The 19,222-nt window shown below is 44.0% G+C and overlaps 1 long non-coding RNA gene across 1 annotated transcript in view; it reads left to right on the forward strand.

The window, feature by feature from the left end:
* The window catches only part of LOC143818413 (uncharacterized), a 185,639-nt gene that overhangs the window by 99,677 nt on the left and 66,740 nt on the right, over positions 1-19,222 (forward strand). Inside the window, exon 2 of the long non-coding RNA XR_013224524.1 lies at positions 3,199-3,332. This is a non-coding gene — a long non-coding RNA (uncharacterized LOC143818413). The remainder of the gene's footprint in view (positions 1-3,198; positions 3,333-19,222) is intronic.

Genomic DNA, 19,222 nt, shown 5'->3' on the forward strand with positions numbered 1-19,222 from the left:
CAACAACCATAGAGGTCTTCAGGAGACCTCTGGTTGTTATGCCAATGCACCAATGACCCCCGATCATGTGACGGGCTCACCGGTGTGCGCACTTCGTGTCGGATGCCCGGTAGTGCTTGTTAAATGCTGCTGTCAGAGTTTGACAGTGGCATTTAACTAGTTAATAGGTGCGGGAGTATCACGATTCCGCCCACGCCTATTGCGGGCACGTCAGCTGTTCAAAACATGTCAAGTCCCGCAGCCTGCATCAAAGCGGGGGTTCTGTCATCGGATGTACTATTCTGTCCAATGGCAGAAAGGAGTTAAAGAAAGTGTTATTTTCTTATTTATTAAAATGAATTCTCCTTTTTTTATAAAAAGTATGTGATAAAACTTTAAGTGGGAGGAAATGCATTCATTGTCAGGTAAAGAAAAGCTTTTCAATCTAAACAGGTATACTAATGAGTATTGGTGTTGACAGTCATAGATAATTGTACCAGTGAAATAGGGTGTTATATTTTATGTGGAATCCTACAGATCATGCTTTTATTTTATGATTCATCAAATTACCCAACATTGAATTCACTATCCTTTTAAAAACATTTATTTTGTTTTGTAACTTAAAGACAACAAAAGTTTGAATATGAAACAAAGGTTTTCGTTTTTTGGGGGTTCTTACTTTGCATATACTGCACTTTACAAAACACAACCCTGTTAGACTAGAAGCAGTAAGTTCTGAATTCCTGCTTGTCTGGGTAATTAGCTTTTCCTTCACAGAAAGTGATAAAATATATCATAAGCCTATGTGAGGTCTTTGTGTACAGGGATGCACACGTGGTTTGGCATTATAATCCCTTCACATTTTTTTCTTATATAGTGGTAGTCCCGGACTCCAGATGTATATGGAGCTCTAGCACAATCTCAGTAACATACAGCAGAAGAATAATAATGTATAGTTTAAAGTTGATCTGTTACCAAATTTTACAATGCCAACTCCATACATTATATGATTCTTAGATATTAAGACCTCGTAATGAGACTGATGTACTTACTTCGAAACTTCATGTCAAAAAGGCTATATAATCCCTTGTCAAGATTTCTTGCCTGAAAAAGATGGCCATTGTAAAGCTCAACTCAGACTGAGGAAATTACCTATTTTTTATGATTATATAGCAATTGTGACTTAGGTTTTCAAAATAAATACTCCAGCATCATTGTGTCTAAATGATTTAGGTTATAGTGCTTGTCATTTGTACTGTAAAATCTGATGACACAACCACTAGAATGCAGCATCTGGTGGACCTAAAGGTTTACACCCATGAGTGCTTTCTTGTTCAAAAATGCAGCATTTTACATTGGTGACTGCCAATTGCTTTCTCTTGGCTTGATATAGAGCCAAGGCCATAAATCAAATTTATATGTTGTCATAGCCAAATTATGGATGTCTCACCATCTTATTGATAAGCTTAAATCTAAATATTGGCCTGCACTCTATGATTGGTCGGGGTGCTGGTGCGACAGACCGTAAGGTCTAATAACAAGATATAGTAAATCTAACGCATTCCCTAAGTGGAATATCTTATGCAGAAATGTAGATTTTGAAATGCTAATTTATTCAAATACAAATAGAAATAGAATCAATCATATACATCGGATCAAAGCAAAAGGTAGCTAATACAACGTGTACATGCGACACAAAAATGGTGACGTTTCAACCCTCCCGGGTCTTAGTCTTAGGTCGCTTAATCTAGGTACTGTGAGTGACTCTTTAGGAGCAAGGTATCCCTGTAATCTCCAGGGGCGGTTACTGCTCTTTGGATGTGTGACCTGGTTAGTGATCCGTTTCAGAGTGGGAACCTTAATAGGTAGCTTGTGGTCTAAGCGGCATCCGCGTCTTGCTAATGTGAATTCCTTTGTGGATATGAAAACCTTGTAAGGTGAATGAGCATCGCTCCTGCGACAGCACACAGCAGGACGCAGGAGCGTCGCTCATTCACCTTACAAGGTTTTCATATCCACAAAGGAATTTGCATTAGCAAGATGCGGATGCCGCTTAGACCAAAAGCTACCTATTAAGGTTCCCACTCTGAAACGGATCACTAACCAGGTCACACATCCAAAGAGCAGTAACCGCCCCTGGAGATTACAGGGATACCTTGCTCCTAAAGAGTCACTCACAGTACCTGGATTAAGCGACCTAAGACTAAGACCCGGGAGGGTCGAAACGTCACAATTTTTTTGTCGCATGTACACGTTGTATTAGCTACCTTTTGCTTTGATCCGATGTATATGATTGATTCTATTTCTATTAGTATTTGAATAAATTAGCATTTTAAAATCTACATTTCTGCATAAGATATTCCACTTAGGGAGTGTGGTAGATTTGCTATATCTTATTGATAAGCTTAACAGATGCATTACTACTTTTTCTTTTTAGTAAAAAAAATGATGGAGATCATCACCTTTACTCAAAAGGTAAAACCAAACTTAGTAGAGGTAGACTACAGAATGTGATCCCAATGTTTCCACAAAAAATTCAATACTTCTGTACTAGCTCCTTCTGCACCTCCTATGACTGCTACAGCTGTAGATGCACTCTTGGATAGAGCAATGTGGAATACTCTCATCATACTTGAATGTTGCATCTTCCCCCTTGAGCTTCATTACTAGAATGACTGCTCAGTGTTAAGAGCCATGATGTCAGCAACATACAGTTACATAGAACTGCAAAGGCAGGACATTGGGTGCCAGTCAGTTGTAAACTAAGAACCACTGGATCTTTTGCACTGGAACCCATGGAGATGATTGGTGATTAGTGTTTATTTTTTCACATCTTCTGCGGTTATTAATTATTTTTTCTAAGTATAGATGACCTTTATAATTCTGAGTCATTGCAGGTAACATCTACACTAAAGTGTTTATCTTTAGTGCAACAAAATTACAGAAATCATGTTTGAATATTAAATAAGTCTCTGGAAGAAAAATAAAATTACTTTTACCAAAACTTTGCCCTCATGAAAACAGTAGACTTCCTCATGTTTCAACATTAAGATGCTGTTGTGTAGAGAGTAATCCAGCTTTTCTGCAATCTTGATAATAGATATCAGAGTCAGCGTGCAGAATTTCTGGAAAGAGATACCTTTATACCTTGCCCAAGTATTACATGGGGTCAAATCACATCTATAACAAAACTATAATTATTATCAATCTAAATTGTAGGCAATATCCTGGAGAGCCGAACATTCAGGTCAAATCTCTAAGGTACACAAAAAGACAAGAAAGGTTGCTGCAGGACTGCTATAACAGCAGGGTGGATCGCTGTAGGAATAGAGCTGGCTCAACGAGGAAAAGAAGTGAGTAATATTCATTTTTTTGTTTCTTAACTTTTGCTACTATTTTCTTTTAGAAGTTTTAAAAAAGCTTTATTAGCGCAAGGTTCATTATTCTTATTTTGTTTTATAGCATAAGGACCAGTTCACACATGTGATTTTTGCCAAAGTGTTCCATCTCTTTTTTATTGAGAAGAACACGTATCTGTTATCGTCTAGAATCCTTTTCAAATATTCAGTTTTTTGTTTTTTTTCGACCATCATTACAAAAACAATAGAAGACATGTTTTATTTGTATCCAGTTTGCTGATCAAATTTGCCTATACAAATGTATGGGTCTTCAAAAAAGATTTAAAAAGGACAGCACATGCCATCTGGGTTGCATCCACTTGCTGTTACATTTTTACTGATATGAGAAACCTCCATTAGTTTTTTGCTTCTCGTATGAAAAATATGAAGGACACACAGATGGTAGAAACTGACACAAAAACTAAAAAATGCTACTCAGATCCTACATCCTTTTTCCCTTTTATTTATAAGAAATAAAACTAACTTGTTTATTCGTCTTATTAGTTATTGATAAACAATAGAGCTTAGGAAAAACTGAGATAAACTGCACTGAAAACATTCAGTAGTCCATAAAATCCCCAAAGTTGCACATCCCTAGTCTTAAGCATTAGCAATCTGCACTAAAAATAATATTTATGAGCAAGGAGAAAATTAATAAGCAAGAAAATTGCATTAATGTGCAGAAAGTTTATTTACAGTGTTTCAAGACCAAGGGTTTATTTGCTTTTTTATTCATTTCCTTCAATTACTCCAAAATGGGATAAAATTAGAGGCTTTTTCGGTTCTTTCTTCCTAATTACTACCATAGCTGTCTCCATTGTTGCTTTCTTTTACAGTAATGGCTGCTAAGTTAGATTCACTGTTACCTGACCTAAAAAAATCATGTCTCACTAGCTGCATGTAAATGGCTTTGTATGTGGTGAAAAGGAAATCTTTCCTTCCCCACTCTATCATTAGGCTGACCTCATTGTATTTGAATTGAGAAATGATAGAATTGAACAATTCAGAAAACAGACAGTGGTCAATTATAGCACTGGCCAGAAAACTTTACAGCTGTTTTGTAGTTATCATATTCAAAATTATTTGTGTAATGCTTTAAAAGTTTAATATCCAGAATACAGAAAAATGTGAAAGAGGAAGATTTAGATTTGTTAGGGTAGAAATGGGTTCTGTTTTTACACTAGATAGGAACTGTGTGTACAGCCTACACCTTCTGTTGAATTGGTTTTTTTACACTTTGTGTTGTTGTCGCACATTGGTGCTGTTATTTTAACAATACTGCTAAAAAATATATATCAATATTGCAACACTGGTGTAAAAGTGTGACAAAGTCACACTGTTTAAATAAGACAAAAAGGGACATACATCAAAATTTGCATTTCACATGAAAGCCGTGATAAAAAAAACACTGGAATATGATGCACCAATTTCAATAAAATGCACGTCACTTAACATATTTGGAACTCCTATTATATTTGGTGCATATTTCTGACTACCCAGATAATGTCCCCTTGAGTACATATCTGAAATAAATATGCCACTTTCTTTTGTAAATTAAAGCGAGTGTGTTGGCCTGCTCCAGGCCATACCCATCCCACTAAGCTTTCAAAACATGGTGGAGGTGATAAAAACTCACAACAACTACACATAATGTAAAACTGTACATTTTGCGCAGTGTTTTTCAGGCATAAAGTGATTATTTATTTTGAATATTGAGCATGCCAAAAAAAAATGTAAAATCATAATTCTGTTATGCACGTCTACAGAGCACACATAATTGCCTTTTAGCAAATTAGGTATCTGAAGACGAAAAAAAATGAATGCTAAAAAGGTAAGAAGACGCTTAAATAGTTGCTGTTATTTCAACAAACTTTGATTTAACCATCAGTACAGCTGAATGTAAGGTCATTTTTAGTTATTTTTATTAGATGGCTTTTGGCTGAACAATATTTTAACCCATTGTTTGGAAAACAGCAATCTCGGCCGTCTCCCATACACCAAAGCACTCACTCAGCCAAGTGCTCTTGGGATTTGTATGAGAAAACTGAGGAACCTCCAAGAGAACAACACAATCGCCACTCCAAATTCATACATGCTAGATACATATTTGTCCAGACCTAATTAAAAATGCCATTGACTGATGGGAGGAGTGCTCAGTCAGAAGCAGTGTACTACAAGTATCAAAAAACTGAACAGCATCTCTAAACAGAATAAGACAAGTTTGAACAGGTGCAAGCTGTCACAAGTAGTGTTGAGCATTCCGATACTGCAAGTGATATCGGAAATTGGAATCGGATCCATATTCATGTAAAAAATAAAGAATTAAAGTAAAAAATATGGATATACTCACCTCTCCGGCGGCCCCTGGACCTTACAGCTGTAACCGGCAGCCTCCGTTCCTAAGAATGAGCACATGAAGGACCTGCGATGACGTCGCGGCTTGTGATTGGTCACGTGAGCGGTCACATGAGCGGTCACACGACCAATCAGAAGCCGCGACATCATCGAAGGCCCTTCACGCGCTCATTCTTAGGAACGGAGGCTCCCGGTTACATCGGTAAGGTCCAGGGGCCGCCGGAGAGGTGAGTATATCCATATTTTTTATTTTAATTCTTTATTTTTTACATGAATATGGATCCCAGGGCCTGAAGGAGAGTTTCCTCTCCTTCAGACCCTGGGAACCATCCTGGATACCTTCCGATACTTGTGTCATATTGACTTGCATTGGTATCGGGTATCGGTATCGGGGATATCCGATACTTTTTGGATATCGGCCGATACCATCAGATACCGATACCTTTGAGTATCGGAAGGTATCGCTCAACACTAGTCACAAGTATTAAATATTAAATATATTAAAAAAAATACTGCTGCATTCTGAAATACTACAGGATGGGCCATTTATATGGATACACCTAAATAAAATTGTAATGGTTGGTGATATCAACCATTCGGTGATATCAACAGTCGGAGTAACCTTCGACTCTGCCCTGTCCTTCAAACCGCACATCCAAGCTCTTTCCACCTCCTGTTGCCTCCAGCTCAAAAATATCTCCAGAATCCGTCCTTTCCTCAACCGTCAATCTACTAAAATGCTTGTGCATGCCCTCATCATCTCCTGCCTTGACTACTGCAACATCCTTTTCTGCGGCCTCCCTAACACCCTTGCACCTCTCCAGTCCATCCTTACCTCTGCTGCCTGACTAATTCATCTCTCTCCTCGCTACTCCTCTTCTTCCCCCTCTGCAACTCTCTTCACTGGCTCCCATTCCCTCAGTGTATCCAGTTCAAATTACTAATACTGACCTACAAAGCCATCCATAACCTGTCTCCTCCATATATCTCTGAACTAATCTCCTGATATCTTCCCTCACGTAATCTCCGGTCCTCCCAAGACCTCCTTCTCTCCTCCACACTTATTCGCTCCTCATCCAATCGCCTCCAAGACTTCTCACGAATATCCCCCATCCTCTGGAATTCTTTGCCCCAACACGTCCGACTATCAACCACATTCGGATCCTTCAGACAGAACCTGAAAACCCATCTCTTCAGGAAAGCCTACAGCCTGCACTGACCCCACTGCCTCCTCATCACTACTGAAGCTACCGCCTCACCTACGCCGGAAATGCAGCAACCCTCAACCTATTGTCTCCTTCCCCATAATCCTGTAGAATGTAAGCCCGCAAGGGCAGGGTCCTCGCCCCTCTGTATCAGTCTGTCATTGTTAGTTTGTTTACTGTAAGTGATATCTGTAACTTGTATGTAACCCTTTCTCATGTACAGCACCATGGAATCAATGGTGCTATATAAATAATAATAATAATAATAATAATATCAATTTCCTGTTTGTGGCACATTAGTATATGGGAGGGGGAAAACTTTTCAAGATGGGTGGTGTCCATGGCAGCCATTTTGAAGTCAGCCATTTTGGATCCAACTTTATTTTTTCCAATGGGAAGAGGGTTATGGGACACATCAAAATTATTGAGAATTTCACAAGAAAAGCAATGGTGTGCTTGGTTTTAACGTAACTTTATTCTTTCATGAGTTATTTACAAGTTTATAACCACTTATAAAATGTGTTGAAAGTGCTGCCCATTTAGTTGGATTTTCAATGCAACCCTCTTTTCCCACTCTTGACACACTAATAGCAACACCGCAGAAGTAATGCTAGCACAGGCTTCTAGTATCCATTGTTTCAGATGCTGCATATCTCGTATCTTCACAACATAGACAATTTCCTTCAGATGACCCCAAAGATAAAATTATAAGGGGGTCAGATCGGGAGATCTTGGTGGCCATTCAACTGGCCCACGATAACCATCATGATGATGTGTTTCTCACTTTATGCACTGAAGATGGCACATTCCCTTAGTTTTTCCAGCAAGATGGTGCACCACCACATTATGGGTGTCAAGTCCAAGCATTCCTACATGAACAGTTTCCTGGAAAGTCAATTGGTCATCGTGAGCCAATTAATTTCAGTTTCCTTGCTAGCAGCTGCTTTGTTGCTTGTCAGCTAATGTCGGTGGTGACCACTTCCACCATCCTTTAAAAAGTCACATGACCCATCAGCTGACTGTCGGTGATAGAGAAATCTATGATGATCAGCATGGAGTAAAGAACTCTCTGGTTTCAATGGATAATCTGCTGTTTTTGTGGATTTCATGGTCTTGGTGCCTTATTCTCAGCTGTGTGATGCTTTACAGCAAGGACACTGTTAAGTACTATTTCCTATTTTCTCTGTTTGTCTTGTTGTCCCTCTCCCTGTGATGTTTACCATATGCAGTGGTGAGGCTAGCGTCCTTGCTGGCTAGTGCACTAGCCAGGGAAAAGTGAAGTGACAATCAGGGACTAGGCACATTACAGTGGTGGGAAGAAGGACCTGCTTATAGCTTTAGGGGAGTTAAGGGACAGGCACAGGTTGGAGTTCAGGATGTGCCCCATCCCTGGTTCTCTACTGTTAGGGCCTTCTTCACTCCATTCCATCCCATTGTTGGTATATGTTGTGTTGTCCGCTGGACTTAATTGTGTTGGTTGTGACAATATTCCTTTCTGATATGAAATAAAGTTTGAAGATTTTATTCAGGGGTGCCTTCCTATTTCACACATTTTTGGTGGATTCAACAACAAAAAATGTTCAACAACACTGGTACCTCACTTGAAACACTCTTCCAATTGGATGTGGTACCATTTATTACCACTAGGGTTGAGCGACTTTCATTTTTTTAAGATCGAGTAGGGTTTTGGGAAACCCGATTTTGTCCAGAGTCGAGTCGAGTGCAGTCGGCCGATTATCGCTAAAAATCGGGGATCGACCGAAACACGAAACCCAATGCAAGTCAATGGGGAAGCATAGTCGGCAGTGAGTGGAGGCCAGGAAAACACCTACAGTGCCCATTTTAATGCCAAAAACATCCATTCTTGTTTCTGAAGCTTGCCAATCTTAATTAACTGTATAATAATAGTTGGGCATAGGGAATTGGGGGAAAGTTGTGGGGGGAGTAGGGCTGGCTCAAGTTTTTCGTGGGCCCAGGAAATGCGGACTACGTCACGGCGGTGTTGCAGGGAAAGGTAAGTATTTAAAAGTTGCAAGTGCTGTGATCCTGAGCAAGCAGGGGGGGCCCACTCGTTCGCATTGCCACTGGCACAGGGCCCCTCAAAGTACGGCGGTGTGTTTGCATGGCGGGGGCGCCTCCCACCAGCAGCGACACTTTTGCGTACTCTGAGGGGCCCTGTGCCAGTGACGTCGCCAACGAGTATGCCCCCCCACCTGATGAAGGAACCTGCACTTTCATCTGCACCTTCCTCTTTGTCCCTGTGTAAGGTGGTATAACATGCGGGAAGGGGAACCTTACTTTCAGCAGGGACAGATTCTGGCTGTGTAGAGTACAAGGGGAATGTAGTGGTCTAGGTCAATGTACCAGCAGACTCATTTAGCAGTGGCTGGGCAATGGGCAGGATGAGGAGGAAACAGATATAGGGCCAAAGAATAAAGTAGGCTACATGCAGTTCAAAATTGGTAACAGGACTAAACAGGCGGCATTGCTTTGTTCAGTGGAGTAGCAAACCCAAGAGCAGCAGACACTGTTTCAAGGGCCTAACCACACTAGTAGGCCAAATGCAGTTTAATATCTGATAGTATAGGGCGAAAGCCAGAATGTGGAAGCTCAGCTTTGTTCAGTTGAGGACAACACCAGGGAGGGGCAGACACCTTTAGTAGGCCGGAAAAGCCTATTGCATTTTTTAAAATGGTAATTTGGAGCAGAAGGTTGAAGCTCAGCTTTATTTAGTTGAGGGCAACACCAGGGAGGGGCAGAAGCCGTTAGTAGGCCCTAACCACCATTTTTTTTTTTTTTAAAACCACTTAATGAGAGCCGGAAGGTTGAAGCTCAGCTTTATTTAGTTGAGGACAACACCAGGGAGGGGCAGAAGCCGTTAGTAGGCCCTAACCACCATTTTTTTTTTAAAACCACTTAATGAGAGCCGGAAGGTTGAAGCTCAGCTTTATTTAGTTGAGGACAACACCAGGGAGGGGCAGAAGCCGTTAGTAGGCCCTAACCACCATTTTTTTTTTTTTTAAAACCACTTAATGAGAGCCGGAAGGTTGAAGCTCAGCTTTATTTAGTTGAGGACAACACCAGGGAGGGGCAGAAGCCGTTAGTAGGCCCTAACCACCATTTTTTTTTTAAAACCACTTAATGAGAGCCGGAAGGTTGAAGCTCAGCTTTATTTAGTTGAGGACAACACCAGGGAGGGGCAGAAGCCGTTAGTAGGCCCTAACCACCATTTTTTTTTTTTAAACCACATAATGAGAGCCGGAAGGTTGAAGCTCAGCTTTATTTAGTTGAGGACAACACCAGGGAGGGGCAGAAGCCGTTAGTAGGCCCTAACCACCATTTTTTTTTTTTTTAAAACCACTTAATGAGAGCCGGAAGGTTGAAGCTCAGCTTTATTTAGTTGAGGACAACACCAGGGAGGGGCAGAAGCCGTTAGTAGGCCCTAACCACCATTTTTTTTTAAAAACCACTTAATGAGAGCCGGAAGGTTGAAGCTCAGCTTTATTTAGTTGAGGACAACACCAGGGAGGGGCAGAAGCCGTTAGTAGGCCCTAACCACCATTTTTTTTTTTAAAACCACATAATGAGAGCCGGAAGGTTGAAGCTCAGCTTTATTTAGTTGAGGACAACACCAGGGAGGGGCAGAAGCCGTTAGTAGGCCCTAACCACCATTTTTTTTTTTTTTAAAACCACTTAATGAGAGCCGGAAGGTTGAAGCTCAGCTTTATTTAGTTGAGGACAACACCAGGGAGGGGCAGAAGCCGTTAGTAGGCCCTAACCACCATTTTTTTTTTAAAACCACTTAATGAGAGCCGGAAGGTTGAAGCTCAGCTTTATTTAGTTGAGGACAACACCAGGGAGGGGCAGAAGCCGTTAGTAGGCCCTAACCACCATTTTTTTTTTTTAAACCACATAATGAGAGCCGGAAGGTTGAAGCTCAGCTTTATTTAGTTGAGGACAACACCAGGGAGGGGCAGAAGCCGTTAGTAGGCCCTAACCACCATTTTTTTTTTTAAAACCACATAATGAGAGCCGGAAGGTTGAAGCTCAGCTTTATTTAGTTGAGGGCAACACCAGGGAGGGGCAGAAGCCGTTAGTAGGCCCTAACCAAAGTTGAAGGCCAAATGCAGTTTAATTTCTGATACTATAGGCCGAAAGCCAGAAGGTGGAAGTTCCGATTTAGACAGTGGAGGACAATTTGAATTAGGGACTGCAGACAGACTTAGTAGGCTGTCCCCTGTGGACCATGCATCCACCACATTAACCCATTGCGCCGTAATGGACACGTAATCTTCCGTGGCCATGCCTACAGGTCCATGCGTCTGTTGTCAGGTGCACCTTTGTACTCACAGATTGCCAGAGTGCATGGACAATGCGGTCTTCTACATGCTGGTGGAGGGTTGGGATGGCTTTTCTCGCAAAAGAAGTGTCGACTGGTTAGCTTGTAGCGTGGTACAGCGTAGTCCATCATGGCCTTATTAATAGTAAATAAAATATATAACTAGGCTCTATGAACTTTTAAATAGGTTCCAGGGGTACACGGGCAGCATTGGTGTGGTCAGTGGAGGAGTATTGCAAGTAGGGGCTGCAGACAGGCTATCAAAGGCCTAAAATAACAAACAGTAGGCAGTCATGGCAGTTTTACATCGGTTACATGGATACACAGGCAGGCACTCCAGGCAGCATTGTGCTCAGTGGAGGAGTATTGCAAGTAGGGGCCGCAGACAGGCTATCAAAGGCCTAAAATAACAAACAGTAGGCAGTCATGGCAGTTTTACATCGGTTACATGGATACACAGGCAGGCACTCCAGGCAGCATTGTGGTCAGTGGAGGAGTATTGCAAGTAGGGGCCGCAGACAGGCTATCAAAGGCCTAAAATAACAAACAGTAGGCAGTCATGGCAGTTTTACATCGGTTACATGGATACACAGGCAGCTAGGTGGTGAGTGGAGGAGTATTTAAAGTAAGGACCGCAGACAGGCTATCAAAGGCCTAACATAACAAACAATAGGCTCATGGCAGTTTTACAGCGGTTACATGGATACACGGGCAGGCAGCTTGGTGGTGGTGAGTGGAGGAGTATTTAAAGTAGGGACCGCAGACAGGCTATCAAAGGCCTAACATAAAAAAACAATAGGCTCATGGCAGTTTCACAGCGGTTACATGGATACACGGGCAGGCAGCTTGGTGGTGGTGAGTGGAGGAGTATTTAAAGTAGGGACCGCAGACAGGCTATCAAAGGCCTAACATAACAAACAATAGGCTCATGGCAGTTTTACAGCGGTTACATGGATACACGGGCAGGCAGCTTGGTGGTGGTGAGTGGAGGAGTATTTAAAGTATGGACCGCAGACAGGCTTCGAAGGCCTAACACAATAAAATGGGCTGGCTGTAGGCACTTTAAAATTGGTTCCAGGGGTACACGGGCAGCAGTGGTCTGGTCAGTGGAGGCCTAGTGGAAGTATGGACCGCAGACAGGCTTCGAAGGCCTAACACAATAAAATGGGCTGGCTGTAGGCACTTTAAAATTGGTTCCAGGGGTACACGGGCAGCAGTGGTCTGGTCAGTGGAGGACTAGTGGAAGTATGGACCGCAGACAGGCTTCGAAGGCCTAACACAATAAAATGGGCTGGCTGTAGGCACTTTAAAATTGGTTCCAGGGGTACACGGGCAGCAGTGGTCTGGTCAGTGGAGGACTAGTGGAAGGAGGGAGCGCAGAAAGGCTTCAAAGGCCTAAAATAACAAACAATAGGCTCATGGCAGTTTTACAGCGGTTACATGGATACACGGGCAGGCAGCTTGGTGGTGGTGAGTGGAGGAGTATTTAAAGTAGGGACCGCAGACAGGCTATCAAAGGCCTAACATAAAAAAACAATAGGCTCATGGCAGTTTCACAGCGGTTACATGGATACACGGGCAGGCAGCTTGGTGGTGGTGAGTGGAGGAGTATTTAAAGTAGGGACCGCAGACAGGCTATCAAAGGCCTAACATAAAAAAACAATAGGCTCATGGCAGTTTCACAGCGGTTACATGGATACACGGGCAGGCAGCTTGGTGGTGGTGAGTGGAGGAGTATTTAAAGTAGGGACCGCAGACAGGCTATCAAAGGCCTAACATAACAAACAATAGGCTCATGGCAGTTTTACAGCGGTTACATGGATACACGGGCAGGCAGCTTGGTGGTGAGTGGAGGAGTATTTAAAGTATGGACCGCAGACAGTCTTCGAAGGCCTAACACAATAAAATGGGCTGGCTGTAGGCACTTTAAAATTGGTTCCAGGGGTACACGGGCAGCAGTGGTCTGGTCAGTGGAGGCCTAGTGGAAGGAGGGACCGCAGACAGGCTTCGAAGGCCTAACACAATAAAATGGGCTGGCTGTAGGCACTTTAAAATTGGTTCCAGGGGTACACGGGCAGCAGTGGTCTGGTCAGTGGAGGCCTAGTGGAAGTATGGACCGCAGACAGGCTTCGAAGGCCTAACACAATAAAATGGGCTGGCTGTAGGCACTTTAAAATTGGTTCCAGGGGTACACGGGCAGCAGTGGTCTGGTCAGTGGAGGCCTAGTGGAAGTATGGACCGCAGACAGGCTTCGAAGGCCTAACACAATAAAATGGGCTGGCTGTAGGCACTTTAAAATTGGTTCCAGGGGTACACGGGCAGCAGTGGTCTGGTCAGTGGAGGCCTAGTGGAAGTATGGACCGCAGACAGGCTTCGAAGGCCTAACACAATAAAATGGGCTGGCTGTAGGCACTTTAAAATTGGTTCCAGGGGTACACGGGCAGCAGTGGTCTGGTCAGTGGAGGACTAGTGGAAGTATGGACCGCAGACAGGCTTCGAAGGCCTAACACAATAAAATGGGCTGGCTGTAGGCACTTTAAAATTGGTTCCAGGGGTACACGGGCAGCAGTGGTCTGGTCAGTGGAGGACTAGTGGAAGGAGGGAGCGCAGAAAGGCTTCAAAGGCCTAAAATAACAAACAATAGGCTCATGGCAGTTTTACAGCGGTTACATGGATACACGGGCAGGCAGCTTGGTGGTCAGTGGAGGAGTAGGGACCGCAGACAGGCTATCAAAGGCCTAAAATAACAAACAATAGGCTCATGGCAGTTTTACAGCGGTTACATGGATACACGGGCAGGCAGCTTGGTGCTGAGTGGAGGAGTAGTGCAAGGAGTGTCTGTCCCAGTACTCCCAAAATATAAATAGATGTTAATGTCTCGCAAAACAACCAAAACAAAAAAAAAGATGGCATACTTAGGTACAGGGGTGGGCTCATCTGCTGTGTTTCTGACATAGTAATTTGGCAGTAACTATTTAATGGTGCCAATATAGGACACAGACACAGACTACTTTAAGTTGCATCATAGATGTCTACAAATTTGTATTGTCAGTGCCAGACATTGAATGATGTCAGCGAATAGACTAAAGATTGGTGGAGCTGTGCGACATAATTTTGCACGTAGTAGAGCCCAGTTTGAGCTGGGGTAGGGGGGAACTCTCTTGAGGCCGGCGGGACCGCCCCAGGGCCACTCATGTTACAACGGTGTGTCTGACGTTGGGTGCGCACCACCACCGCCAGAGACACTACATTGTACTATGAGGGACCCAGTAGCAATGCCGTCAACCAAAAGCGAGCACACCCACCTCTTCAGACAAACAGCAGTCTCACGGGTGCTTGCGCCAAGTCGCGATACCACGGCCCCGTGTGGGGAGTTTGGCCATTTAGGGAGGTGTAAACATGTCGTATGCTGTACAATCTGCAGCAGCAAATTAGACATTAGAAAAGTAATTCACAGGCAAGAGCTTTTCATAGGAAAGCTAGGTGTCGGCCGGGCAAGGTGGGGCAAAAGATTTTGAAATCCAGTTGTGGTTCATTTTAATGAATGTTAGATCGTCAACATTTTGGGTAGCCAGACGAGTCCTTTTTTCGGTTAATATTGACCCTGCAGCACTGAATACTCTTTCTGATAGGACACTTGCTGCCGGGCAAGCAAGCTCCTGCAATGCATATTCTGCCAATTCTGGCCAGGTGTCTAATTTGGAGGCCCAGTAATCAAATGGGAATGACGGTTGAGGGAGAACATCGATAAGGGATGAAAAATAGTTAGTAACCATACTGGACAAATGTTGTCTCCTGTCACTTTCAATTGATGCAGCAGTACCTGTCCTGTCTGCGGTCATAGCAAAATCACTCCACAACCTGGTCAGAAAACCCCTCTGTCCAACGCCACTTCTGATGTGTGCACCCCTAACACTCCTAGTCTGCTGCCCCCTGGAGCTCGTGTGAGAACGATCACGTGCGCTGTGTGCTGGGAATGCCTGAAGCAAACGGTCAACAAGAGTTGATTGTTTGGTTGCTAATATTAGTTCCAAGTTCTCATGTGGCATAATATTTTGCAATTTGCCTTTATAGCGTGGATCAAGGAGGCAGGCCAACCAGTAATCGTCATCGTTCATCATTTTCGTAATGCGTGTGTCCCTTTTTAGGATACGTAAGGCATAATCCGCCATGTGGGCCAAAGTTCCAGTTGTCAAATCTCCGGTTGTGATTGGTTGAGGGGCAGTTGCAGGCAAATCTACGTCACTTGTGTCCCTCAAAAAACCAGAACCCGGCCGTGACACGCAACCAATTTCCTGTGCCCCCGTGAAAGTTTCCGCATTAAAAATATACTCATCCCCATCATCCTCCTCGTCCTCCACCTCCTCTTCGCCCGCTACCTCGTCCTGTACACTGCCCTGACCAGACAATGGCTGACTGTCATCAAGGCTTCCCTCTTCCTCTGGTGCAGACGCCTGCTCCTTTATGTGCGTCAAACTTTGCATCAGCAGACGCATTAGGGGGATGCTCATGCTTATTACGGCGTTGTCTGCACTAACCAGCCGTGTGCATTCCTCAAAACACTGAAGGACTTGACACATGTCTTGTATCTTCGACCACTGCACACCTGACAACTCCATGTCTGCCATCCTACTGCCTGCCCGTGTATCCTCCCACAAATAAATAACAGCACGCCTCTGTTCGCACAGTCTCTGAAGCATGTGCAGTGTTGAGTTCCACCTTGTTGCAACGTCTATGATTAGGCGATGCTGGGGAAGGTTCAAAGACCGCTGATAGGTTTGCATACGGCTGGCGTGTACAGGCGAACGTCGGATATGTGAGCAAAGTGCACGCACTTTGAGGAGCAGGTCGGAGAACCCAGGATAAGTTTTCAATAAGCACTGCACCACCAGGTTTAAGGTGTGAGCCAGGCAAGGAATGTGTTTCAGTTGGGAAAGGGAGATGGCAGCCATGAAATTCCTTCCGTTATCACTCACTACCTTGCCTGCCTCAAGATCTACTGTGCCCAGCCACGACTGCGTTTCTTGTTGCAAGAACTCGGACAGAACTTCCGCGGTGTGTCTGTTGTCGCCCAAACACTTCATAGCCAATACAGCCTGCTGACGCTTGGCAGTAGCTGGCCCATAATGGGACAACTGGTGTGCAACAGTGTCATCTGCCGATGGAGTGGTTGGCCGACTGCGTTCTGTGGAAGAGCTGTAGCTTCTGCAGGAGGACGAGGAGGAGGAGGAGGGGGTGCGAACGCCTACAGCCAACTGTTTCCTAGACCGTGGGCTAGGCACAACTGTCCCTAAATTGATGTCGCCTGTGGACCCTGCATCCACCACATTCACCCAGTGTGCCGTGATGGACACATAACGTCCCTGGCCATGCCTACTGGTCCATGCATCTGTAGTCAGGTGCACCTTTGTACTCACAGATTGCCTGAGTGCATGGACGATGCGCTGTTTAACATGCTGGTGCAGGGCTGGGATGGCTTTTCTGGAAAAAAAGTGTCGACTGGGTAGCTCGTATCGTGGTTCAGCGTACTCCATCAGGGCTTTGAAAGCTTCGCTTTCAACTAACCGGTAGGGCATCATCTCTAACGAGATTAGTCTAGCTATGTGGGCGTTAAAACCCTGTGTACGCGGATGCGAGGATAAGTACTTCCTTTTTCTAACCAGAGTCTCATGTAGGGTGAGCTGGACTGGAGAGCTGTAGATCGTGGAACTTTCGGGTGTGCCGGTGGACATGGCAGACTGAGAGACGGTTGGAGACGGTATTGTTTCCGCCGGTGCCCTACATGCAATATTTCCTCCTACAAAACTGGTGATTCCCTGACCCTGACTGCTTTTGGCTGGCAAAGAAACCTGCACAGATACTGCCGGTGGTGCGGAAAATGGTGGCCTTACAGTGACGGAAGGGATGTTGCGTTGCTGACTAGCTTCATTGGCCGAGGGTGCTACAACCTTGAGGGACGTTTGGTAGTTAGTCCAGGCTTGAGAATGCATGGTGGTTAAGTGTCTATGCATGCAACTAGTATTTAGACTTTTCAGATTCTGACCTCTGCTTAAGCTAGTTGAACATTTTTGACAGATGACTTTGCGCTGATCAGTTGGATGTTGTTTAAAAAAATGCCAGACTGCACTCTTCCTAGACTCTGATCCCTTTTCAGGGATTGCAGACTGAGCTTTAACCGGATGGCAACGCTGTGCTCCAACAGGTTTTGGCTTTGACACGCGTTTTGGTCCAGATACGGGCCCGGCAGATGGAACCTGTTGCGATGTTGATGCCTGCTGCGGCCCCTCCTCCACCTCCGCTTCTGAACTACTGCCGCCTGCACCCTGTTCCCCCAATGGCTGCCAATCGGGGTCAATAACTGGGTCATCTATTACCTCCTCTTCGAGCTCGTGTGCAACTTCGTCTGTGTCACTGTGTCGGTCGGTGGTATAGCGTTCGTGGCGGGGCAACATAGTCTCATCAGGGTCTGATTGTGGATCTGTACCCTGAGAGGGCAATGTGGTGGTCTGAGTCAAAGGAGCAGCATAGTACTCTGGCTGTGGCTGTGCATCAGTGCACTCCATGTCAGAATATACTTGTAATGGGCATGGCCTGTTAAATGTTTCACTTTCTAAGCCAGGGACGGTATGTGTAAAGAGCTCCATGGAGTGACCCGTTGTGTCGCCTGCTGCATCCTTCTCTCTTGTTGTAGTTTTTGCTGAGGAGGACAAGGAAGCGACTTGTCCCTGACCGTGAACATCCACAAGCGACGCGCTGCTTTTACATTTACCAGTTTCGGAAGAGGAGGCAAAAGAGCTAGAGGCTGAGTCTGCAATGTAAGCCAAAACTTGCTGTTGCTGCTCCGCCTTTAAAAGCGGTTTTCCTACTCCCAGAAAAGAGAGCGTTCGAGGCCTTGTGTAGCCTGACGACGAAACTGGCTCCACAGCTCCAGACTTAGGTGGAATATTTTTATCCCCACGACCACCTGATGCTCCACTACCACTACCATCATTACCAGCTGACAATGAACGCCCACGACGACCTCTTGCACCAGACTTCCTCATTGTTTTAAAATCTTAACCAAAGTAACTTTATTTGTTGCTATCAAACAACTTACACGGTGAGCTATAACTTCAGTATGATTTCAATATCCCTTAACAGGTTGGTGAGACCACAAGGAAAATCAGGCACAATGTTACACACTCTGTTTTCTGTGGCACAAAATCACAGAGATGACACACACGCAGGACTGTCACTCAAGCACTAATGTCAATATTAATCTCCCACCTAATTTATTTATTTTTTTTTCTCAGGGAGACTTTAGAAACCAAATAATATTAAAAAAAAAAAAAAAAAGGCTTTCTATGGCCCACAATTAGAGAGAGAGAGGTGGCACAACCAGGAGTCAAGACTGGCGCACAAGCTGAAAGGGCAATATTACTCTCCCACTGTTTTTTATGTTTTTTTTGTTTTTTTCAGGGAGACTTTAGAAACCAAATAATATTAAAAAAACCAAAAAAAAAAAAGGCTTTCTATGGCCCACTGAATGAGAGGGAGAGAGGTGGCACACCCAGGAGTCAAGACTGGCACACAAGCTGAAAGGGCAATATTACTCTCCCACTGTTTTTTTAGGTTTTTTTTTTTTTTTCAGGGAGAATTAGAAACCAAATAATATTAAAAAAAAAAAAAAAATAGGCTTTCTATGGCCCACTGAATGAAAGGGAGAGAGGTGGCACACCCAGGAGTCAAGACTGGCACACAAGCTGAAAGGGCAATATTACTCTCCCACTGTTTTTTTATGTATTTTTTGTTTTTTCAGGGAGACTTTAGAAACCCAATAATATTTAAAAAAAAAAATAAATAGGCTTTCTATGGCCCACTGAATGAGAGGGAGAGAGGTGACACACCCAGGAGTCAAGACTGGCACACAAGCTGAAAGGGCAATATTACTCTCCCACTGTTTTTTT

This window comes from Ranitomeya variabilis, chromosome 3 (genome assembly GCF_051348905.1).
Source record: "Ranitomeya variabilis isolate aRanVar5 chromosome 3, aRanVar5.hap1, whole genome shotgun sequence".
Classification (NCBI taxonomy): domain Eukaryota; kingdom Metazoa; phylum Chordata; class Amphibia; order Anura; family Dendrobatidae; genus Ranitomeya; species Ranitomeya variabilis.